General features: G+C 43.7%; 1 long non-coding RNA gene across 5 annotated transcripts in view; it reads right to left on the bottom strand.

Moving 5' to 3' along the window:
- The window catches only part of LOC144692300 (uncharacterized), a 92,755-nt gene extending 76,909 nt beyond the window's left edge, over window positions 1–15,846 (bottom strand). For all 5 annotated transcript variants that reach the window (XR_013579300.1, XR_013579299.1, XR_013579298.1 and 2 more), the window contains exon 1: window positions 15,740–15,846. This is a non-coding gene — a long non-coding RNA (uncharacterized LOC144692300). The remainder of the gene's footprint in view (window positions 1–15,739) is intronic.
- Between the last annotated feature and the right edge of the window lie 9,672 nt (window positions 15,847–25,518).

Here is a 25,518-nt window from a genome sequence, read left to right as displayed (position 1 = left end):
TTTTCGCCTGGTGATATGGAGTTTGGAAGCCCATTAAAACCATGCCACGATTGAGAGTTCTCAAAGAAAATGGAAAGCCTGCTGGTGAGTCTGGAACATTCTGACAGGTAAGTGTAAATTGTCCTTCAAATGTCAATGGTGCTGTATTGTAATGTAGATATATTTAAATGAAACGGTTCATCATAGGAATATGTCCTTTAAAGGTACATTGGTCCTTACATTGACCAACCTTGTTTATGTGTTCACATACGCTACAGAGCTTTTCCAATGGAAAAAGCACAATAATGCAGTGAAAAATGTATCAAAATGTCCCGACAGCCTGTGCTGTCATCTTTTCTACTGTGATTTAAATGATTCTGATTGATTTAAAGAAAACCTGGTTTTGACACTTGAAAAAAATGTACACTTAAAAAAAAAACTAACCATCTGATTCCCTACATTGATTGACAGGTACTTTGCTTTGAAATTGAAATGACCACCTGCTCTTTCCTCTATAGAGAGTAGTCTATTGTTAGGACAGCTGTGTCCATTATCAATGCTTCATTGAGTTTCAGGTGCTAATGGGTTTTGGCACAGTAGGTGCTCCATTCATCTGCGAATGAATGACAGTTTCAAGAAGTTGTAATAACAGATTGTGCCTTTGATGTGGTTTCAAGTTTGTTGACACAAGCTAATAGGATTACAAGTATTGCACAGTTTTTTCACATCACAGGATGCATTTCCTTTCTTGCAATATTAGTGATATGGAGGCTTTTATTAGGTGGTAATGGTATATTTTTTCCCCAAGGAATGTAATATTTTAAATTGATATTACATGGAATCTGAGGACTGTACGTAGGGCATAATGGGTGAATAGCTATGGAGGATACATGAGGGTCATAGAGGTAGTTTGGGTGATTTGATGGCATGTAGAGGTGGCATGGGTAATCTGAGGGGGCATGGAGAATACATGGGGGCATGGTGGCAGGGGAAACCTGAGTGGATGGGCTGGCATGTGGTGGGTGGGGATGAGGGGTGAGGTTTAGGGGACCTGTTGGGAGCTGGGATACTGTATTGGAGAACCGAGGTGGACCTTCTAACTAGCCACTCCTGATACACTCCATGTGGCTTGCAAACCGCACTGCGAATCTGACTCCAGTGTGAAATTACAGAAAATGGTGTGTGAAGTCGCACGTGGGTCAGGTGTGCAGTTTACCAGCTGCACAAGTGCATAGGTCAGGTTTTCCCAAGGTCAGAGGAAGATTCGGCCCCGTGTACACAAATTTGATGTTGACTAATTTTGGACTTTTGAACGATCTTATTTATAAGCCATATAATGTGCTGACTGAAAACAAAAAGTGCTGGAAATACTCATCAGGTCAGGCAGTATCTATGGAGAGTGAAACAGAGTTAACAATTCAGGTTGACGACCTTTCAGTGCTGATTAAAAAGTCATCAACCTGAAAAGTTAACTCGGTTTCTGTCTTCACAGTTGCTGCTCGACCTTCTGAGTATTTCCAGCATTTCCTGTTTTTACTTCAGTTTTCCAACATCTGCAGTATTTTCCTTTTACAATATGCTGACTGTGTTATTTACAGGAATCAATTAGATCCTACTTGATGAACTTGTAGCTACTGTGTCCCAATCATCACTCCTTCAGTGTGGATGCCACCACAACAAGGAAATTTGGCCACTGGCGTATCAACCATGGCAACCATCAATGACAAACCAAAATGAAACTAAACCAGTCGGCCAAACTCAACAATCATAAAATGACAAAACAATCTCAGGATTCAGGTCAAAAACAGAAATACCTGGAAAAACTCAGCAGGTCTGGCAGCAGACCTGCTGAGTTTTTCCAGGTATTTCTGTTTTTGTTTTGGATTTCCAGCATCCGCAGTTTTTTGTTTTTATCTCAGGATTCAGGTACTTCCTATAAACTATTCTATCTGGATTCCTAAGGAGAATATTGCTTTTTAATGCTCTGGTGTCCAGTATTTTTCAGTTAATCAACAAGTTTTGGGAAATTGTTGACTTTTTTTTAACTTCGAATAACTACCTTATAAGTTAATTGTTAAGCTTTGTTGAGGGAAAATATTTTTTGCTTTCGCACAGTGTTGACAAATCACAGAAACTTGTTGTGTACCAACTGTCAGATTCTTTGTCGAGACAGTAATTTATTATTGCCTTGGTGAATACACTGGATTTCTTGGAAATTCCAAAGCCAGTCTAGTTTCCAAAGACCCTAATAACTCAAAATGTCGGCTATGAGTAAATAGGCTGAATAGCAGTGTGTTCAGTTTTTGCCACCAGAGTCAAAATAAAATGATGTTACTGACTTTGTATAAATAGGGACCAATGTGTTTCCTGTCAGTAAAACACGCTACCCACTCTGGAAATAACTGTGGTACACCAATGTAGTATTAATGTTTCTGGAATAGTAATCCAGAAGCATGGATTAATGACCCAGGAGATTCTACTGGAGGAGGTGAAGGAGGGGGAGATGGGAGTGAAGGAGGGGGAGATGGGGCTGAAGGAGCAGGAGATGAGGTACACTCAACTCCCCCCTCCCCCAACATTCAACCCCCCCACCTCTCCCACTCGACAACTCGCATTCCACATTTTCACCCCAGGGTGACACCAAGTCTGAGGCATTAAAACGGGGTCACACCCAGAAAAAGTTTGGAAGGCACTGCGGTAGAACCTGGGCCCAAATTTTCTTCCGCCGGGTGGGGTGTGCAGAGTGGGGTGAACCCGACCTTTTAAAACGTCTGCCCACCAGTCAGATTTTCGGTTGGGGGGGTGGGGGCAGGCTGAAATATTGTGGTCGGGGCTGGGGGTGCAGCAGCTGACCCCAGAATGAATGCAGAGGCTGCCAGGTGCAAAGGTGGGCTGGGCGCAAGGCCTGCTTCTGTGCTCCGGCACCATTGTTCACATTTTTAAAAAAGTAATAAAATAAAAATTATCCCCCCAGCTCTCACCCCACACCACCCCACCCCACACACACTCTCTATGCCCCATCCATGCCAACCTTTGACAACCTATAACCCCACCTACCCCTCATGGCCCCTCATACCCCCTATGCCAACCCATGCCTCTCCGCTGACCTCCCATGGCCCTTCACACCCCTTGTGCCAAGCAAGTGTAAAGTCATGCCACCCATACCTCCTACCCATCACCCTTTGCCCTTACTCCCTCCATGTCAACTCACCGAGTATCCTTTGACACTTCCTTGGCAGTTTTGATACTTTCTGGATAGCTTGATACCTCCTGGACAGCTTGACACTTCCTGAATAGCTTGACAGCCTCTGGACTGTTCGATGCTTCCTGGACAGTTTTCCAGTTCCAGTGAGTTTGTGCATAAAAAGTGCACAATCATGTTTAATTCTAACAATCCCAAAGGGTGCATTACCTCTCCCAAAGGTGTCCCAGGATCCTATCCAAAGGGGTACCTTACCTCTCCAAAGGGGGTACCCTAGCTATCCAAAGAATCCACCAAGTTCAGACCTCCTCTTATCTGGGCTGCTCTGCGCACTCCAGGTTTCTCATAGCTAGGGTTCAAAAATGCTGCTTCAGTGGAGGCAGCTGGTGATTAAATGGCCAGCTGCTCCCGCAAATCACAAACCCCGGCCTGACCCCAGTCCCACCCCCACCAAGATGGGAAAAGCCACGTTTGGGGCAGGGCTTCGAAATTTCATCCCTTTTCCCAGGATTTTCGCCATGATGGAGAGCCTGTATGTCACGGTGAAAATCTGGGCCCTGAATTTTAATCCTGGCATGGCACTTTGAGAAATTGAATTCAGGTTTCAAAAATCTGAGAATAAAGAGTAAGGTAAAATTCAGGATTGTTGTAAAACCCCAAATCTTTATGGGGAATAGTTCTGCTATCTTTACTCAGCCTGGACTACTTATAACTCCAGTCCCATACTAACATGGTGGACTCCGAATTGGCCGACCCAGTTCAGTTGTTTCAAACAGAGGCAACTCGGGGTGGGCAATAAATGCCAGCTTTGCCAGCACAAGGCACAGACTGAGACTGAGAACAAAATCAAGTGTAGAGCATCAGGCATCTCTGGACAGATGGAGCAAGAGCACCATTGACAGGAGTCTGAAAATAAGATGGCTTGTGACTGAGTCCAAGGGGTCCAAAACTGTGGACAGGAGAGAGAATATACCCGTCTAACCCCTGCCTTCCAAATAATGACTGATTGGAGCTTTCTTCTGTGCTAAAGGTTCTCAGTGTTACTATGTGTAATAAATGAGGGAATCAAGACAATCAGGGTCTCAAAAAGTAAATAGAACTTTAAGCATGCTTTCAAAAGTAAATAATATATTATTGAAGGGGTCCAGCACCAGAAAAGACAAATGTACATGTTTTAAATGTATTGTTCTGAATGTTTTCCGCAATCTTAGATTTTCCTGTATATTGAGAGGCGGGTGATATGCCTGAATGAGTCAAGAGAATTGAATTTTCCTCATCAAAAGTCTAAGAGTAAGAGTAACACACTGTTTGAAAGCAATAGGGCAGACGCAGAGGTTGTGTTCAGAACTATCGCACACTCCGATCAAACAGTTTCCACATTAACACAACCCAGCTTTCCCACAAAGATCCTGCTCTTTTTAAATCTATTTTGCCCCTTTTTGGGCCCTCTTCATTTGAGCTGTTATTATGGAAGTGCAATCACTAATGTGCTGTGAAGCTGTATTTATAGGGGGTTGTTTCTGGCCAAATGTCTATAAATCTCTCAGTGGGCATATTAAATACAGAGTTCTGGCATCAAGGAGCCTTTTAAAGAGAGAATTAGGAAAAAATGGAATTCTTTTACAAGAAGGAGTCCCATGATCAGGAATCTTCTTTCAAAGGTACCTTGCTGGTGACATACATTTTTATCTGCAGTCCTAATCACACGGCTACCTCCTTAAAGGAGATTTAATGCAAAACTTCTTTGTACAGGGCCTTTTGACTCACTAAAAGTAAGACTCAAATGTGAAGCAGCAACTCGTCAGCAGTCAATGAAACTCAAGAAAAAAAATAACAATTGCCATCAAAAACATTGAAACAAAGAGCAAGATATGACATAAATCATCAGTAGCAGTAAAAAAACAGCAAGAATGGTGGAAAGAAAGTGAGGCTCATCAAATATCAACTGAACTCTCTCCAAGAATCCTGAAAGTACTCAGTGGGGTACATAACAAATGAATATTTAATGTGTTTGGCTGAAATTCCTCTTTCCATTATATTAGCAGAGACTCTGGCCTGGATTTTAGTTCCAGGGTCCCAATCCCGACACCATACCGAATTTTGGATCAGGAACCTGCGGTGGGACCCTAGAGGAAATTTTCATGGTGGCAGTCAATTAAAAGGCCGCCTTTGGGAGCCCTATACAATTAAGGATGGCGGGCGGGTGGGCTGGGCGGCAGGGAGAACCAGTGGAAGTGCCTGAGGCTCTGGTCAGTTGGCAGCCCCACCGGGACAGGTGGGTGTTGTCGCTGTAAGTGGGAGATCACAAGGGTGCCTCAAAATGGGGGCACCCTCTGAAGAATTTAAAAAGTTTAAAAATAAAATGTGACCATAGCTGCCTGCAAGCCATAATTCCCTCCACAGGATGGCACAGGATCACCACTATGGCCCTCTGGCACCTGCAGAATTGGGATGGGGGTATTAATGGAGGCATCAGAGCCTTCCCCCTGACTTGTCTCTGGCTTTCTCCTTCCATCTACCAGGCTTCAGCCGTAGTGGGGGACCTGCCTGTTTCCGTAAAATTTGAAATGGCATGTAATAGTCCTTAATGGCTGTTTAATGCCATGCCAGCTGGTAGTGTAACATTGCTGCCACACCCACGTCTGTACCCACCGGCCTCGCAGGGTGAAATTCCAGCCCAAAAACTCATTTATTTTACTTGAATTAACTTATCCACTAAAATAGTGATAAAAGGAATTTCTGACAAGTGTGTTAGAATTTCATACCTTAAATTGGGTACCATGATATAGGGTCAATTAAATTTACAACCAATCTGAGGCTTCACCTATCTGAAAACAAATTAATTCTGGTTAGTGTATCTGCTGATATAATATTCATAAATACCTAAGTTTGGACAATAAACTGCTGTCGTATGGAATTATTTTATATTAAACTTCCTCATATTTTTGACCCTGAGATCTGATAACTTAAATTAAAATGAAGTTTTTTAAAAAGTAAATTTCTTTTGAAATTTAAAAAAAATTATCTTTTAGTCATCCTACAGATTTTGCACATACTTTTCCATTAATTCAAAGTTATTTATTAACGTGCATCATCATAAAGTAATTCTTGAAACTTGGCTTCTTCCTCTTTTTACCTAATAAATTAACATTTTTCTCTGCCTACTTTAGGGACAAAATTCATTGTCAGTGGGGACATAAAACAGGCAGATGGTGGGTCAGGAGCCAGTCGCACATGCTTGCCTGGTTGAAGTCAATGCAAGGAAAGTCAAGTGGGGTGCATAACAGGCAGCTGATCCACTTCTGCATGATTTATACCCCAGCCAGAGTTTTAATTCCCAAAGTGCGTGGTAATCCAAGGGCAATGGAGTAGAGGGGAAGGAATGTAAACAGGTAGCTAATCTGTGGACACAACTGCTAATAAGTAAATACACAATATTTATTGACTGACTATATCAGCAATTAATGGTTGTCATTAAATTTAAAGAAAGCATATAATGATAATTAATAAAAACAAAAAGCTAAAAGCTACTGCGGATGCTGGAAATCCAAAATGATAATTAATCCCCTTATTTAAACACAGTCATGCATCTAGAACATGGGAGAGTGCATAGGTGCCCACATAGATGCGTCACTGCCAGTACAAAAGCAGAAAATTCCCCAGTTCAAAAATAGATGTAAAAGTACAAATAGTAAATATGATAAATAATATCAATTACCAGGATGTATTTTCAAAGGTAATAACATTATCTGAGTTCAGATGAAAGCTACGAATCATGATAGCTACCATCAAAGCCCACTGATGAAATAATTGCCTTGCAATTGCTCCTAATGCTCTTCCTCTGTTGTATATTTAAACCATTAGATTACAGACTGTAACTTTGCTGAGAATAGAGTCTGTGGTTTGAAGATGATGAAAGAATGGTGAAATCTGGGAGCTAATTTTTATTGCCTCCGCGGGGAGCAATGCAGCTGTCGAACTGCAAAAATCACAACATTTAATCTACTACCCCATTCACACTCTCAGTCAACCCAGCTCCATTTCAAACCAGACTGGAAATGAGCAGGCAGAGAACCAGCCTGTTTCAGGCAGCTCCCTTATTAATGTAGCAAATCAAGGTCCTATGCCGTACAATAAGAATTTTTCAATATTCTCTATATAATTTCCAATCACCAATGTGTCGTGCATTCTCTGCCCATTGGCAGAGGTGTAAAGTGGCCTAACCAGTGTCCTTAAATAAACCACTACAGCCATCTCTCAAAAAACATGTTCCTGGTGATCTTCGACTTGTTCTTTCTTAAGAATTATGATTTTAGAGTTAAACCTGATAAGGGGTTTGATAGAGTCAATGTAAAGCAGATGCTTCCACTTGTGGAGAGACCAAAACTAGGGGCCATAAATATAAGAAAACCACCATGAGGGTATTCAGGAGAAATAGTCTGTACTCTTTCTTCTAGACATTTGATTTTTGTTTCTACCAAAACACGTTTTGCTGTTGTTATTTTACTGATTAAAACATATTTTTTGATGACGAACATTTTGTTTTATTTCTGCCCCAAATAATATTCGTTTGCAGTTGATTTTGCCACATTTTGTGACCCGAATTCAGGCATAAAAATGAAAATGAAGAATCAGAAACCCACCTAATTCTGCATGCCACTACCCAATTCTTACTTGCCCCATTCTTGCCATCGCTCAGCAGTTAGCCCAGTTTATGCCTGAGCATCATTTTGCTGAATTGTCTACTCAGATATTCATTTTTGTCCTTTCGTTCATACCTTATGTCTGATGTTTATGTAATCAGTGCCTCTTATGGATAACAAATAGGGGTGATTGTACAATCCAGTGTTCCCGGCTGAAATAGCACTCTCAGATAGCCCACCTATGTGCAATAGAATGCCAGTTCCTTCACAACCTGCACAACTGCTACCATACAAAAAGATAAAATAAAAAATCATTCATCGGATGTGGGCGTCGCTGACTAGGTCGGCATTTATTGCCCATCCCTAATTGCCCTTGAGAAGATGGTGGTGAGCCACCTTCTTGAACCGCTGGAGTCCATGTGGAATTGGTACTCTCACAGTGCTGTTAGGGAGGGAGTTCCAGAATTTTGACAGTGAAGGAACAGCGGTATATTCCCATTTGGTGGCTTGGAGGGGAATTTCCAGGTGGCAAGTGTTCCCGTGCATCTGCTGCCCTTGTCCTTCTAGATGGTAGCGATCGTGGGTTTGGAAGGTGCTGTCTAAGGAGGCTTGGTAAGTTCCTGCAGTGCATCAAGAGTGAATGATTCCCTCATACCATATATGTAGTATATATCTAGGAGAGAATGCTAAGACATTCCAGGCAGGAGTGAGTTTTCAGTTTTTCCTATATTCTGTAAATGTGGTTATCATGAATACGTTTTTTGACTTATTTTTAAATTTCAAGGTGGTTTCTTTTTAACCAGGTAGGATAGTGGCCACAATCAGATCAGCCATGATCTTATTATCCTATTGAATGACGGAACAGGCTCGAGGGGCTGAATGGCCTACTCCTGCTCTTAATTTCTATGTTCATATAAACAAGCACACAGCATTTGTCACATAGCACCTTGGAGTGGTTAATACATTAAAAAAACGTCCTTTCGCCTTACCTTGTAAAAGGAACACCTGGTTTCACTGTATCATTTTTTAAATGTACATGTTCCCTGTGTTCATGCCAGACAAGTTAGCACTTTACGAATTTAGCGAGTTTGAAAGCTTTTCAATCACAAAAAAATAACGAGAAAACAATTATTTTAGCAATTTACTTGTGAACAGCTGCTTTGATCTAAAGCCAGGGAAAGCTCCCGCGCTACACACCCACAGCATCTCCATATCTGTGAAGTATTTTAAACAGCAGTATTTCCTAATCGTTGTTCGAATAGCAGTTAATATTGCACACATTTAACGTTCATATACTATTTGCATAATACAGGAGCTGGTACCAAAACATAAAGGAACCGTATAGTATCTGGAAATTAACTTCTCCCTTTCGTACATTGACAAGAGCCGACACTAAGGGCGGGATTTTCTGGCCCTGCCCGGCACTGGGATCGCCCGGTCCCACCAAAAGTCAATGGACTTCAGGCTGGCCCGCCGAATATTAATAGGAAAGGAAGAGAAAATGGCAGGATTGATAGAAAGGGCTACTGGGGCAGGTTAGGAACTTTTTTTTCAGTTGGTAACTCTGGTAACAAGATTGGGAAAATAGGAAAACAACTTGCAAAAATGATAATTGCTAGAATTGCAATCTTAAAGAGTCACAAAGACACAACTGGTTACTTCAAAATCTCTAATTCAAAATAGTACATTGAAGAAAATGTAGCCTCTGTAATAAGAGTTAGTATTGCTTTTTGAAGGATGGTGACATCCAGATCAAGGAGACTGTATGACAAGCTTGAGGGCAGGATCCATTTCTAGCAAATTGCACCAAATTCAGTCCTGTGTCCATTATGACAAAATTAACACACAAAGTTAAAACATGGCATTTGTTAACATAATACTATAAGCTATAATTCAAGTGCAAAAATAAGTTTTACAACTGCCAGAGACACCAAGTACTGACAACTGAAACTCATAAACAAGATACATTTCTGCAATTTTAATTTCAAAGCTTGTTATTAATATTATTTGACATTTTTATAGAGGATTCTGTGCAGTTTGGCTTAAATCACATGCTGCTCATTCAAAGAAGTGGTAATATTTTCATTGTGCTTACAGTTTCCATATATTACTTTATATGTTTGATCTGTCAACCATAATCATCTTCTGAAATGATCTTCTTTAACTGATATAACTTGTGAACTTTTCACAAGTGTTTCAGGAATCAGAATAGTTGTATTTTCTAAATATAGCTGTTCTTCTTGACTATGCAAACACTGATGAAATTGAATCTCACCTAAATATCAAAGATTGTAATAACTTGTATGTGTTACAGGTTTAATTTAGAGAGTCAGGACCCAGAGCATTGCTGTGTGGGGTTTCTGGTTAGGGAACAGCCAAACAACTGAACTGGTGAAAGCAGTGCATCTCATTCAAAGTTATGAGGGCTCTGGACATAGTAGACGTGGAGAAACTGTTCCCGTTTGCATAAGGGTTGAGAATCAGTGGACATTGATTTAAGGTGAATGGCAAAAGAACCAAAAACGACATGAGGAAAAACTTTTTTTACACAGCAGGTGGTTAGGAACTGGAATGCACTGCCTGAGCGTGTGGTGGAGGAAGATTAAGTCATGGTTTTCAAAGGCAATTGAATGATTATCTGAAGAGATAAGAAAAAATTTGCAGGACTACAGGGACTAGCTGAGTTGCTCTTGCAGAGAGCTGGCTCAGCCACAATGGGCTGAATGGTCTCCTTCTGTGCTGTAAAAATTCTATGATTCCAACATTATTGACATGCGGTCCAGCAGTAAAAATCCGTTGGGTCAAACTCCACAGGATTGCTGCTCATTCCCAGTGACTTAATTGGCCCATCAGCTTCCCAAATTGGAAAGTTTAAGTTGCAGGTCATAAAATTTTACTTATTTGCAGATTTATCATGACATAAGCAAAAGATATATCCTGAATAGAACCATAAATGAAAGAAATCTTTCTTCAGCACATAACCGTACAGCAAATACAAACTGGGAGGCATATCCTCATTGTGCAGATAATTTGAGATCATTGATCCTTTTTCAGTAATGGTGTAAATATTTATTGATGATGTAGGAAGGAATGTTGAAATGTATTCTCTTTTTGATGTCCGATCTATAAGGAACAGTCTTGGTCTAAATCACCCTCTGGCCTTTACAGTTAATGTGACACTAACGTCAGTTGTTGCATGGCTCCAATTTTGAAACCAGGGAGTTACTCTTACCGTTCCCTTAATAAATCCATGGAGGTACCCCAACCTTTCATCCACTTAACAATATGCTGTTAGCATTTTTGTAACCTGTATTTCTTATTCTTAACATAGATCGGATCTCAAGTATTTTTTAATGTTTCGAATAGAAAAAAGATTGAGGGATGTATAATGGGCTACCAATTGGTTATCATCTGTCTTACACTATCCAACAAAGTAAAAATCTATCCCCATGTGTGCAGAACTGGGAGCAGAGACCACGTTTAGAAAATGCTGAGTACAGATCATGTGTATTGAATAGTGAGTAGAGATCAGGTGTGAAGAAAAGTGAGCACGAATTATTCCAGAGTATGCAACTTCCAGAGGACATTACATTAACCTTGACATTTTAACCAATGCTAGATTTGAACTATATAAGCAACACGTAAGGCAATGCAAAAAAAGCACGTATAACTGGAGGGCTAGACCACTACCAAGTTAGGAGCAAGTAAGCACTTGATAAGCATTTCTCAGCCCAGATTTGCAAGCGCTCAATGTTAATAAGCCATGGCAGCATGGATGTAGAGTAAAATTTCACCATCACCATTCTGGGAACAATCTTGTTTCTGCAACAAACTGAAAGTTGAACATATGAAATGTATGGTTCCAGGGATCGTTATCATTGTGGCTACAATCTCCCTAATAATTGCATGGCCTTTAGAAGCTTTGACTTAATGGAATTTAAATGGCATAAACTTGTTGCAGATGGAGGCTGGTCACTGAAAATGTCATAGTCCTACAGCGGTTTATCTAAATTCCGCCTTCCTCCATTCCTCCTCCGCAGGAGCCATTTTACAGCCCCGTGGGGTATGGGTGTCTGCTTCCTTTACTAGAACGATTACAGCTGTGTTTCCCTTTTGTTATAATCTATTTACTGAGTTCAGGCTAATTACACACATTCAGAATTCACCAACCAGTGATCCCTACAGGCTCATTCAAACTATACCTTCAGTTACTTGGTTAACACAAGGTCCTAACGATTAGTTAATAAGTACTGATACACTAACAGTGTTGAAAATTCACATCATATACACAGCAGGTTTAATCTTTCAAAGGAATTCCTCAACCTACCAACCCTTCCATTCGTGCCACACTCCCTTTGCTGTTTGAGGGGGTGGCGAGCCCATTCCAGAGATGCAAATGGTGCTGTTGGACAGCTTTCAGGAGGTACTTGAAGTTGTTAAATTCAGGCAGACTGTGCTGAATTTGAAACTTACTATACAGAGATTATGGAGAGGATTCTACCACTCCGTGGCACAGTGAGCTAGCATACAAGTGCCACATTTCACCAGACCGCTGGTTAATTTTCAACACAGTTCAACAAAGGCTCAGCAAGGATCCAGTTAAAAATAACTAAAACAAGATGGAGCACTAGCTCACAGCGTTTGTACTGATCAGGCGTAGGAAGGAAACGGAAAAATATTTTCAAATCAACAAATGAAGGCCTTTCTTGGGATTAACATTGCCACGTGCTGCAGTAGCATTTCCTCACCAAAGGTAAAGAAAACCCGAAAGGTATTCAGTAATACAGAAAATTATGAGCTAAGAAGTGCTCTAGACATTTCCCTAATCTACTTTAGGACATTCTATCTTAGAGACCTGCAAACTAAGATAGTTTTTGGACTTCTATATGTATTTTTAAAAGATTGAGCTGCTCCCTCAGGTTCCTTGGGGCCTTAATTTGAATTTGCTTATTTAGGAAGGGCAATGAATTTATTGGGATGAACGTGACATTTTTAAAAGAGAAATTCTTTTGATGAGTCAGCAGATTCAGAATCCCATATATTAGTGACCCTTTTGAATTTTTTTAAGCAAAAATTGGAAGCGGCGAATTCGGTTTCCTCCAAAAAAAAGATTAGACTGGAATTTTCAGAGTGTACAAACAAAACTACATCACCTATTTTAAAAAAAAAAGGCACAATGGGTCTCCAGTAAACCCCTGATATTAAAATGTTACACCAAAACAGAGTAAATATATATGCACCAGGAAGGGATTGGACAAATCGGTGATCTGCATTAATAATGAGGTCCTGAAGAAAAAATAAAAATTGCAGCCCATAAGTTGGTCACTGGTCCCAATGAAGTCGACATAATGGCAACAATCTAAATGCACCATTTAATAGCTACCCTTTTTTTTATTTGGTAGTGGTCACAATGAACAATCCTATGTGCATTTTTTCAGGACAGGAAAAGCCTCAGAAACTCTGCTCTGTGTCTCCCTTTATCTCTTAAACGTATAAAACTCATAAGTGAATGTAACCACTCCAAACAGGCATCGCACTTTCAAAATACGCTTCTACTCAGATAGACCCTCTCTTAGCTCCTTCCGCTCCAATGATGCCAGTAAGCTTTGCTCATGGCTAACTCTGTACACGTGGAATGCTGCACAAGTGCCAATTCACTGATACAATGGCAGAACGAGCAGATGGCTTAATTAACATCTGGGTCTGCACTTTTCAGGGGGTCAGTTGATTGAGTATAGCTCTTCTCTCAAATAAACCTGTCGGTCCACACATACACAAGTCTGCAATAAGCGAAGACTCATGACAAGCACGTTTTTAAAAAAAAAAATCAAATACCAATTTCTTCCTAGGGTGGAGTACCTCCCCTCCAAGCCCATCTGAGTTTACTGAATATACTTGAAGGGAAGGTCTCAAACTTGCACCTACCTTCAAAACGAATCAACTATTATCCTTATTTTTTGAGTTTTCATTTTAAAGTAGCTCATATTTTAGGGCCAAAAGGCTGCTTTAATATAAGTAATCTTCTATTAGTATTTAACAGTGGTGTTGAGAGGAGAGGGTTGGAAGTGAGGATCAATAATTACAGGGTGTTATGGAGCAACAAATATTGAAGTTAAACCTGAAGATTTTGTAATAGTTAACTATGGGTTTTATATCCATAATCTTTTACTATCCTGAGCATGAATCACGGGAAAATGACCATGCAATAATGCAACTGAACTTAAGAATGTTCTATTTTTGGAAAGTGGGCTGTAGGATTTGGTAAACAGGAAGCTTTTTGAAGGAAAAAATACATTTGGCTCTGAGTATATGTAAATAAGGAGAATTTTTCTTATTTTTCTCAAATTTTTCTTCACAGCTTTTAATGACAGAATTCCTGCCTTTCTTTCTCTCGTGCTTTATAATGCACTGACTTCTTCTCTCATTCTATCTGTCTTCCTGTCTCTCTCGCTCCCTCTCTTTTTCTTCATAGGTTAAGTGCAAATAAAATAGAAGTAATCAAATTACAGTGAGAACCTGGTTACAACAAACCTCTCATTATAACATCCCGTTTCTAAGGTCCTTGCTGAAACTCCAATATAACTTAGAGGGGAGGAATCTCAGTCCAATTCCTTCTTCCAGAACTAACTGTCCTTCATAAAGATTGTAAATTTATAATAATTGGATTAAGATATAAATTGCAACAAAGGCAGGAAAAAAATCATCACCCAATGCAGAGCAAAATTTGCCGAAATCAATCAGAAAGCTGATAAAAGCGTATGTGCAGAATTGGTTTCATTGCACGCAGAGGTCAGACATTGATAATTTTCTTCAGGAAAACCAAATTGGCGGGAGCAAGGAGGCCATCCGTTTATCATTGTTGCACAATAAGATTGATGTTCCTTCTACACCTTAAATGCTTAGGCAAAATCTCAAAGAATTTCAGAGCAGTCAGAAGATCTTATTTGAGCAGAGTCAATAAACTTGGGAAAAAAATGATTTGTGAGCATTTAAACTCAACGGATGAATTTTATTCCATTTAACAGGCGTAACAGCGATGACCAGTGTCTGGTTTATGCAATGACTTCTAACAGGAATTCGGTCCAATTCCAACCAGTCTTGGCAAATTTTTGGTTTAAATGGATTATATTCTACAGGTCACGGATTTCTGCTTTCTGTCTGATTTCTTAACTTTAAAAAAAATTTAAATATAATCATTCAATCGGTGAATTAAGTGAACAAGAATAACAATTTTCAACAAAACACCGATTTTTTTTTCAATAGACAAAAGCAGCAGTTAGCGATAACTACCACGGAGTACTGATTGATAACATGAGGACTAACACTATAAGTATCTGTGCAACCAGGACTAGCCGTAGAAAGAGTTAAAAAAAAAGAGATAATAAAAATGCAAAACTTGGTTGTGGACTGATATATTTTCAGACAGAATTCCCTTCTATAAACTCTGCTGCTCGTTCCAGCCATGTTTGAAAAGACAAAGGTAGTTTCTTCACATATATGAATGCCATCCCATCGGCCACGTACACGTCTCCTTTGGCTCAAGTGAACTGCTGCCTTCAGAATTCCTCTCACTGACATGCCAAAATGGACCATTCAATCTTATTTATTATAACAAATACGCCTGATAAAGAACTTTTGATGAAAAGATTTGCCAGGATAAAGAACTTATTGCGAACTAAATTTAGCAACAAGTGCAATTTTATTTGTGCAGAAACCCGCACCCCTTTAAACCGAGTCCAAGGCAGAAATTATAACCAGCAGCTGACTGCTTTTAAATGAACATTGCTCAGAGCTAATTTGTTCATAGACACAGTAATCCTGCACTATGCATACGTGTCTCAAAATGAGATAGGTTAAAGTAAATAAAGGACTTACATTCAGGAAGGCTTTAAAAGAGTTTTGAATTGTTACTCACAATCAAGCCTGTCTTCCCCTCCAGACGACTCGTGCTCAACAGGAACATATTTCGACATCATTACTTCATAGCTACAACATCCCATCTGGTGGTCAACTGCATTCAACTTTCTTCTGAAGAAAAAAAATGACTTTGTTTTAAAAAGGACAGCCCCTGAAACTCCTCCCTCCTCCCTTTTAGGGCAGGGACATGGTTAGTGGCTAGAAATAATAAGCCTTCTCAGATCATTCATGGCTTCTTAAAAAAAAAATCAGAACTCCACCCCGGTGCGGCTTAGCCAGGGCATAAGGAACGAGAAGGGAAGGGGGTGGGATAGTGGAAGTGGAGAATTAATTGCTGTCAATAAATAGTTTCCCTGAGACAGAATCACAACAGAGTCTGCAAACTCCCACCTTGCTCTTGAACTGGCTTACTGATCTGTGAAGTACAGCAGGCTATGCAACTTTCACCTGCTGTGTGGGGAATTCTTATCGATGATAATGCTCATGAGTCAGCAAGAGGGACTCCACCCAATGTGGGCGGCTAGAACTGTCATTTAAACTCTAGATTGCCAGCACTATACAGACAATGTCTATCTTTTGATGGCCTATAAAGACAAGGATTTTCCTTTTCTTCAGATTTTTTCTTTAAACTGAGCTTTCAAAACATTTTACTTCTAATAGTTCAGTGTGCTGTAAAGCTCAATTCCTCAACCATTTCACTTAAAGTGGCTCAGCAAACCTAATGGCTAACATGTCTGTAAATAGATACAGAGCAGCACAATCTTTTCATTGATTTATGCCTGCCTTTAGTCTTGCACGACATATTTCAGACTATGCTGCTCCCCTCTCCCTTGTCTTGATCTGCCCTCCTCAAGAAGAAAACTTCTCTGCATATTGTCTTTCTTCTGTTCAACTAACTTTTCTTCCCTGATTTCATGATTTTTCTTACCCCTCTGTGAGTCTATTTACACAATATTGATCTCCCATTTTAAGAATGCAATCTTGCTTTCTTTCTTTTAAGTTTTTTCATGGCACAGTCAGCCTATTGACGGTGGGAGGGAGATAACTTTTAGAGACAATAATCTGGGACAAAATTAATATGCATTTGCAAATGGACAAATAAAATCAGCACAAATTTCTTAAAGGCAAATTATGTTTGACTAACTTGATTGAATTCTTTGATGGAGTAATGGAGAGGGCTGATGAGGATAGTGTGGTAGATGTGTATATGGACTTTCAAAAGGCACTTGACAAAGTACCACACAAAATGAAATTAGAGCCTGTGGGATTAAAGGATCGGTGGCAGCATGGATCCAAAATTGTCTAAGGAACAGAAAGCAGAGAGTAGAGGTGAATGGTTGTTTTACAGACTGGAGGGAAATACTGGTGTTCGCTGGGAGTTGATATTAGAACCACTGCTCTTTTTGATATATATTAATGATCTGATCTTGGGTATACAGGGCATAATTTCAAAGTTGCAGGTGGCACAAAACTCAAAGATGTATATGGGTTTAAGTACACAAACCTTTAAAGGTGGCCGAGCAAATTCAGAAGGCCATTAAAAAGGTATATGGGACCCTTGGCTTTATTAATAGATGCATAGAATACAAGGCTGTATTTGATAAGAAGAGAGAGCTGCTAACTGGAAAGCTGAATAGACAACTCAAGAAGCGACCTAGTAAAGAACTTGATTTGGAGTATTGTTTTGTATGGATGTGAGAGTTGGACCTCAGACGAGACCAAATTGCTAAATGGAGAATGGAAAGGATCAGTTGGACAGATAAAGTAACAAATGATGAAGCGTCGTGGAGTAACAAACAAAGAAATTTGCTAAACATAACTAGAAACAGACAGGGAGACTGGACAGGGCACATCTTAAGAGGAAATGGATTTGGAAGAGATGTTATGGAGGGAAGATTTCAAGGAAAAGAGGAAGGAAGAGAATATCAATGCTGGATGGTGTGAAAATTGAAAGCTGTTATTGGCAAATGAAAAGGTAGCACAGGCTAAAGAGAGTACTATGGAAGACTACTGTGAGTCAAGGACCTGCCTGGGCAGAGCACACATGATGATGATGATCATGAGAATACAAGAGCTAGGAAGTTGTGTGTAATTGCTGTAAACCACTGGTTACACCCAATTCAATTCTCGTCACCATGCTTTAGGAAGAATATCAAGGCCTTACAAAGATTTCAAAATAGATTTACTAGAATGAGGAACTTCAGTTATCTGGAGAGACTCCTTACAGTAGAGTTAAGTAGAGCAGTGAAAGTGGTGCTCAAAATTATGCACGATTTGAGTAAATAAGTAGAATCTGTTTCCAGTTGCAGAGGGGAGCATGGATTTAAGATGACAGACAAAAGAGCTGGATGCAACATGAGGAAATTATTTTTTATGCTGCAAGTTGTTGTGATCTAACACTAACATAAGACACTAACTGAAAGGGTGGTGGAAGCAGATTCAGTAGTGACTTTCATAAGGAAATTAGATAAATTCTTCAAGGGAAAAAGTTACAGGACTGTGGGGACAGCAGCGCAGTAGAATTAGAATGTAAGAAATAGAAGCAGGAGTAGGCCATTCAGCCCCTCGAGCCTGGTCCAACATTCAAAAAAACCATGGCTGATCTGATTGTGGCCTTAACTCCACTTTTCTGTCTGTTCGCATAACCCTCGACTCCCTTGTTAATCAAAAATCTGTTTAACTCAGTCTGAATATATCCAATGTCTCGGCTTGCTTGCTGGGAAGACTATTTCAAAGACTAACGACTGAAACAAAAAATTCCCCCTCATCTCCATTTTAAATGGGAGACACCTTATTTTGAAACTCTGCCCCCTAGTTCTAGACCCCCTCACTAGGGGAAACATAATCTCAGCCTCTACCCTATCAATTAAGCTCCCTCACAATCTTATATGTTTCAATATGAACACCTCTCATTCTTCTAAACTCCAATGAATATAGACCCAGCCTTCTCAACCTATCCTCAGAAGACAAGCCCCTCATCACAGGAATCAGCCTAATGAACCTTCTCTGAGCTGCTTCCTGTGCAAGTATGTCCCTCCTTAAAACTGTACATAGTGCTCCAGGTGTGGTCTCACCAACGCCTTGTACAGTGGTAGCAAGAATTCCCTACTTTTATATTCCAACCCATTGCAATAAAGGCCAATATCATGTTTGCCTTCCTAATTACTTGCTGTACTTGCATGCTGACATTTTGTGATTCATGTACAAGGACACCCGAACTGCTGTGTACTGCAAAATGCTGTAATTAATATTGTGCTTTCCTATTCTTCCTCCCAAAGTGGACAACCTCACATTTTCCCGCACTATACTCCATCTGCCAAATTTTTGACCAATTAATTGGACAGCTGTCCCAAAGAGACAGCACAGAGGTGGCAGGCTGAATGGCCTTCTTCTGTTCTGTATCACTTCTATGCTTCTTTTGATTCTATGATAATGGAAGGAGGTTTCAACACAGCAGACTCATTTTTTCAAGGGCTCCTGCAGGGCTTCTGATCAGAATGAAAATCACAACTAATGCGATCGCTCTGGCAAGTTTGTTTCCAAATTTGTGAACATGAAGACAAATTCTGCCATTTCGTACAGACTGGGCGGAATTTTCCGTGCCCGCTGGCAGTGGGCGTGATAGGTGGTGTGCGCGGATAATATGGCACAATCGGTGTCACGATGGCGGGAAGGCAGGTCGCGATCGATCGCTCAGCCCGTTGATGGCGGGCCGCGTTTCCCACCAACGGTCGTTGGGGAGCTGAATGTAAAACATCACATCGTTGAAAGGCCATCCTGCCAGGCTCTTGGATCCCCGCTGGATCGTCCGTCCGCGTCAGTGGGAAACCACGCTGACGTGTTTCACAGCAGCACCCAGGCGACGTGCACTTGGCAGCCTTCACTCTGGGTGAACAGGAGGTGGGTGAACTGTATTGTTCTGCAGAGCTCACCAGGGTCGCCTGTTGCTTTGCAGGCTTCAGGGGAGTCGCGGTTGGGTGCTGCCCAGCTACGGAGGCGAATGTTGTTGGGTGGGGGGTGTCCAGGCACAACTGCTGTCCAGCCTCGGTGGTGGTGGCGGGGGGGTGGGTGGGCAACTGCTGTCCTGGCGTTGGATCCCGCGCATAAGAAATCGAGGCTGGAGGGAGGGTAAGCGAGGGGAGTGGCCACACAGTAGTGACGCCTATATAAACTGACCATGCCTCTGCAACTGAGGCAGATCAGGCGCAGCCACAGTGATATGATTGGGGTCTCCCTCCCTCTCCCCCGGCACAGACTGAGTGTCTGCGACCACTTCACTGGACTGTGGGGCAGTTGGGCTGCACACGTTGTACAATCTCCTCGCCAACACTGGCCATGTAGCAGTCACTGCTGGAGGTGCTCACAGCCCCTTGCAATCTCAGCATCCCGGTTAGGAGCAGTCTTCCCCACATCGCAGGCTGACAGGGCAGCCATGCAGCACACTCATCTCTGGCCATCTGAGGGGTGACCACTCTCTGGGAAATGTTAAGGGGCAGTCACACAAGGCCAGGAGAGGTGCTGAGCACACCCTACTAACCATGTCTCTCTCTTTCATGCCACAGGAGGACAACACCAGGAGCATGGATCCTGGTGACTTAGCTGTATGCCTGATGGCCTACAGACAGCGGAGAAGACTGAGGCTCCAGGCCACACAAAGGCAGGAGCAGCAACCTCAGGAAGAAGGGGCTGCTGGGGCTCCCACACTTGCTGCCCAGGAGCGACAGCGAGCTGTGGCTGGTCGGCACCTAGCAACACCCAGGGTCTATAGACGCCGCCTGCCATTCCTGCAGATGACCAAGAACCAGTGTCGCCGATGACCGCGCATGTCTAGGGACCTGGTCGCTCACACCTGCCACTTACTGCAGGACTTGGCGCCAAGGGGACATGGAGGGCATCCACTGCCAATGGCTGTGAGAGTGACTGCACTCTCAATTTCTATACCAGTGACTCTTTTCATGGCTCCACAGGTGACCTCTGTGGGATACCACAAGCCGCCACCCACAAATACATCCTTAAGGTCACGGATGCCATCTTCTCGAGGGCACATAACTTTGAGCATTTCGCCCGGGACCGGGACATCCAGGATGCAAGGGCCATTGGATTCTCCCAGATCTCGGGATTCCCATACGTGCAGGGTGTAATTGCAGCCATGTGGCGCTCAAATCTCCATCGCTACACATGATGGACTACATCAACCCCAAGGGCTTCCACTCACTTAATGTGCAGCTGGTGTGTGACCACCAGGAACGTATCCTGCAGGTGTGCGCAGTTTCCAGGGAGCGTGCACGACACCTACATCCTTAGTCGGTCACAGATCCCTGGAATCTTCCAGGGTCCACGGAAGCTGCAGGGGTGGCTCCTCAGGGACAGAGGCCGTGGCTGATGACACCCGTGCAGCGGCCTCAGACTGCAGCACAGTAGCGCTATAATGAAGCTCATGCAGCAGCTCACAACTTGGTGGAGCAGACCATCAGGATGCTGAAGATGCGGTTCCGGTGCCTGGACTGGTCTGGTGGAGCCTTGCAATACAGTCCGCAGAGGGTGTCATGTAGTCATCGTCTGCTGTGCCCTTTACAACCTGGTGCTGCAACAGGGAGACGAGCTGGCTGAGGAGGAGATGGAGGAGCTACACGTCCCTTCCAATGAGGAGGACGTGACAGGGATGAGGCTGAGGAGGTCCTCGGAGGTAATGATTACGGGGATGAGGCCCTCGCACTGGCTAGACGAGGCAGGCACACTTGGGAGACCCTCATAGCTGCTAGATTTGTGGAGGATGATGATGACATGCAGTCAGGTGACACCATAGATCCTCACATCACATTCGTGAACGTTTGACTCCAGTCTGGCTTATGGCAGTGCAAATACCCTCTGTGAGAATGATCCTGTCGTGGAGATGCAGTGGAGGTCCTAATAGCCGCTCGATCACAGAAGGATGATGACAATATGCAGTGAGTTTTCACATAGCCTCTGAGAATGTCTAACTCCTGTCTGGCCAAGGGTAGCTCGCTTGCGCTCTGTGATCAGGGTCATATCAAAGAGACGCAGCCATGAAACTTTAGAAGTTCTGATGCTTTGCCCACCTTCAGCAACTGACCCCTTCAGGAGCACAGTATCACTGGTCACAGGTGCTGACGAGATGGGGGCCAGTCCCACCTTAAAGGTGCTGAAAGCACAGAGAGAATGAGAGAACTCTGTGGCGCCTGCCCACTACATTCTGGCAGTAATGATAAGCACTGCTGAGGTGCAGGCATCAGTAATGTTTCCAGGGAGTGTGAGGCTGGACCATCACTTTGATCTGAAGGCTGCACAGAGCACAGGGAAGAGGCCCTGGACAGAGACACCTGCCTTTATCTTGTACAGAAAGGTTTCACATCTGAGTGACAAGAACACTATTCACCAGAACAAGGAGCCATAGGCAGGGAGACATGCTTGAGAATTTATTGACAATAATGAACAGTATGTATAAGTGATTAACACCCATGCCCAGGCTGTGCAACTAATTCTCCTTAACTGTCTTAACCCTGCCCCTACTTCTTGGTGCCCCCCGGACATCCACAGTGGACGTGGAGACAGCCTGCTGACTGTAATATCCTGTCTGTAATGACTTTGGCGGGTGCCATCTGGAGGGCTGAGACTTGGGAGGGCCCTGGCCTGCTTTTGGGGTCGTGCTGTGTGGCAGTGGCACCCTCCTCGGCCTGAGGAGCTCGAGCTGCTGAGGTCACAGGAAAAGGGGAGTTGGATTAATTGGACACACTCGGGGTCGCCTGGATGGATGGGCCCAGAGTGTGCACCGCTGATGATCCTCCCTATGGGTGCCCGAGGGCCCCAGGCTGACCCCCTGAGGAGCAGTGGTAGCTGGAGTGAGATTGAGCTGCCCGGCACCCCTCTCACATACACACTGTTGGAGGCCAAATATGGCATCAGCGATGGAGTTGAGCCCGTGCAGCAGCGCAGGAGCAAAGTCCTGGACCAAGGTCTCCATGGCAGCTGCCATCCTACCAGTGTTGACCTCAGTGTGTTGGCATGCCAACGCTATCACCTCAGCCTGAAGGTAGATGGATTCCTCCATCGTGCCTTGTAATCTGAGGAGTGCAGCAGACATCCCTTCCTGATGCTCCCGAGCTTGCCTTTGTAGCTCCAGCAACTGTGACATGACCGAGTCCAGGGGCTCCTCATCTGACTCGGACTCAGCAACGTTCTGGCCCCCAGCAGTCCACCGGGACACCTGGGAAGCCCCAGCCGATGTCTGCTATGGATCAGACAGTACGATGTGCTCACCAGATTGTGATCTCAGGGCTACTCTAAAGCTAGGTCCCACCGAGATGTGTGTCTCTGCACTGGTGGAGGGTGTGGGCGAGCGCTGTGATGGGACTTCAGAGAGGGTAGCTCCAGATTCCTCTCCAGAGGTTTCTTCAGGGCTTGATTGGAGGCCCTGGGTCGTGGACTCTGTCAGCTGTTTGGCAGATGTGCCTGTGAAAGCAAGGAGAGATAATTAGTGCATGGCAGTGGCCTGTGAAAGAGGGCATATCACTCACAGCATGGCTGTCTGATGGATGTCGCACTGCTGGATCCTCACTTGGTACTGCAGTGCCGAGCTCACCATCAGCACAGGACCGGTCCAGATTGTGGCCGGGCAGCTGGATGGCTCTGTTTTCAAAGTCCGTGAGGACCTTGATTTCAGGCATTCTGCTACCGGTCTGTGACCTCTCCCTCTTGTGTGCCAGCTTGTCCTGCATGGATAGAGATGGAGAAAGAATAAGCAAGACGCCTGCTGGGCCAGATGATAAGAATGCCTGGCCTGTATGAGTGGTGAGTGGTCCCATGGATGGGATGAGGACAATGAAGATGTGTGCGAAAGAGTGAATGGTGATGTCCCTTGAACCGGCAGTGAGTGAGGGGCCTGTGGATGCGTGATGGGTTTGTGAGTGTGTGAGTTGAGAGTGATGAGACGAGTGACTTACCCTGGCAGAACGGTGGAGATCATTCATCCTGTTGTGGCACTGCGTGCCTTTCCTCTTCTGAAGGGCGTTGGCACTGACTGCTTCCACTGCCTCCCAAGCTGGATTGGTCACATTGCTGCCCACACTATGGCCAGAGTGGGCATACAGGACATCCTGGGGAGGCCTCCATGGCATCCAGCAGTCGGTCGACAGACCTGTCGTTGAAGCGGGTCGGGGGGGGTGCTGCAGTGTTTTTCCTTTGCTGGCCATGTCTTCCATGCAACAGTGGTGAGCTGGAAGCAATGAGCGCTGATCTTGCGGTTGGACTTTAAACATGGCGCCCGGCGTGATGCGATGGCGGGGTGATGGCCGGCAGGCGAATGAGAGCCCACCCACCATGGAAACGGCGTGTTTCCCACGAGTGCATAAAAAATGAGGCGGGTTTTGGATGATACGGCGAGACAACCCACCATCGCGGCCGGCGAGAAAACCCACCATCGCGGCCAGCGAGCTAAACGTCGTTTTACCCACCCACTACCGCACTTAGTGCAAATCTGGGAAAACTCCACCCACTATTTTTCTACACTGTTATACTAATCTTTAAGAACCTAAGGGAAATCATCCTTGTGTGTGTGTCCTATGCAGGAGAGGCAGTGGGAATTCTGATGCTGAAAAGGTTCTGTGAGCATTCAGAGTTAAATTGTTACACTGGCCTATAATTCCACACAGTCTAGTATGTTTTACTGACCATGTCCACATAAAATTGCCATCTGCTATCAACTAGCTTCGGGTGTCAGTTCTAGCTTCAAATGTGGATGAACAGACTGCTGCCAATGTGCCCCGATGGTGGAGGGATGGCCAGCAGTTAGGTTGTATTTTTTTTATACCTTCACTGTTTCTAAGCAATTTCAGTATCACCTGTTACTCCTTTAGACAAGTTTTGCATTGTTTATAATGACATCACACTCCCTGGGTAATAACGGAATTCTTACCCCGTATACTGGCAACTGGGATGCATCACGTGATACGTCATGAACTCTCCCCTCATTATTGACACCAGCAGTGAGATTTTACCAGCCCCCAGGTGACAGACTAGAAGGTGGGTTGGGGGACGGGGGTGGGGGGGTGGGGGGCGGAGGGGAGGCGGTTTGGGCCCGGCAAAATGCCGGGCAGGTGGGTTGGGACAGGTCCCCGGAGCAGTCCTGCTGCCAGGAAGTTTCCCACCATTTTGTTGGTGGTGGCGCACTCCCTTCCCCACTGTGTGCGGCTCCAAGGCCCAAGGAGGGGTCCCCAACAGCAAAGGGCACTGTGTGGCCTCAGTGCTGCCACTGGAGGGGTGACCCTCTGATCGCTGGGACCTGCCTGCCTGGCCCTGGCAGAAAAAAGAATATTTGTGACTCCCTTGCAAGGGCACCTTGAAATGGAGACGCCCCCTCATTCTCCTTGCAGCCTCAGCAGTTGACATCTCTCTTGGTGGTATTGCCAAGACTACAGAGCAGCTGGCCCTGATTGGACCGGCAGTGGAGAGAGCCAACCCGCTATCCTTAATTAGATGGTAGGTCTGGCGGTGGGCCAGACCTCCTGGATGGTTGCCGCTGCAGTCCTACTGCCCACTCGTGCGAACTCAGAACCCACATATGATCCCGATGTCAGGACTTGACCCCTTCTGAGAAAATCCTGGCCCAGGTTTGATGCAGGCCTTGAATTTCCAGTAAGTCGTTTGTTTACTTGGGAAATATGAATGAACAATGTACAGTTTAACACAATGAGAAAAGATATTTCCCTGCACCCTTGGTTTAAAAATGATAAAGATGCAATTTGCTTTCTCTGTAAACAT

The sequence above is a fragment of the Cetorhinus maximus genome, chromosome 17 (genome assembly GCF_964194155.1).
Source record: "Cetorhinus maximus chromosome 17, sCetMax3.hap1.1, whole genome shotgun sequence".
NCBI classification, from domain to species: domain Eukaryota; kingdom Metazoa; phylum Chordata; class Chondrichthyes; order Lamniformes; family Cetorhinidae; genus Cetorhinus; species Cetorhinus maximus.
The sequence above is the reverse complement of the archived record's forward strand: the minus strand, read 5'-3'. Positions and strand labels throughout refer to the sequence as shown.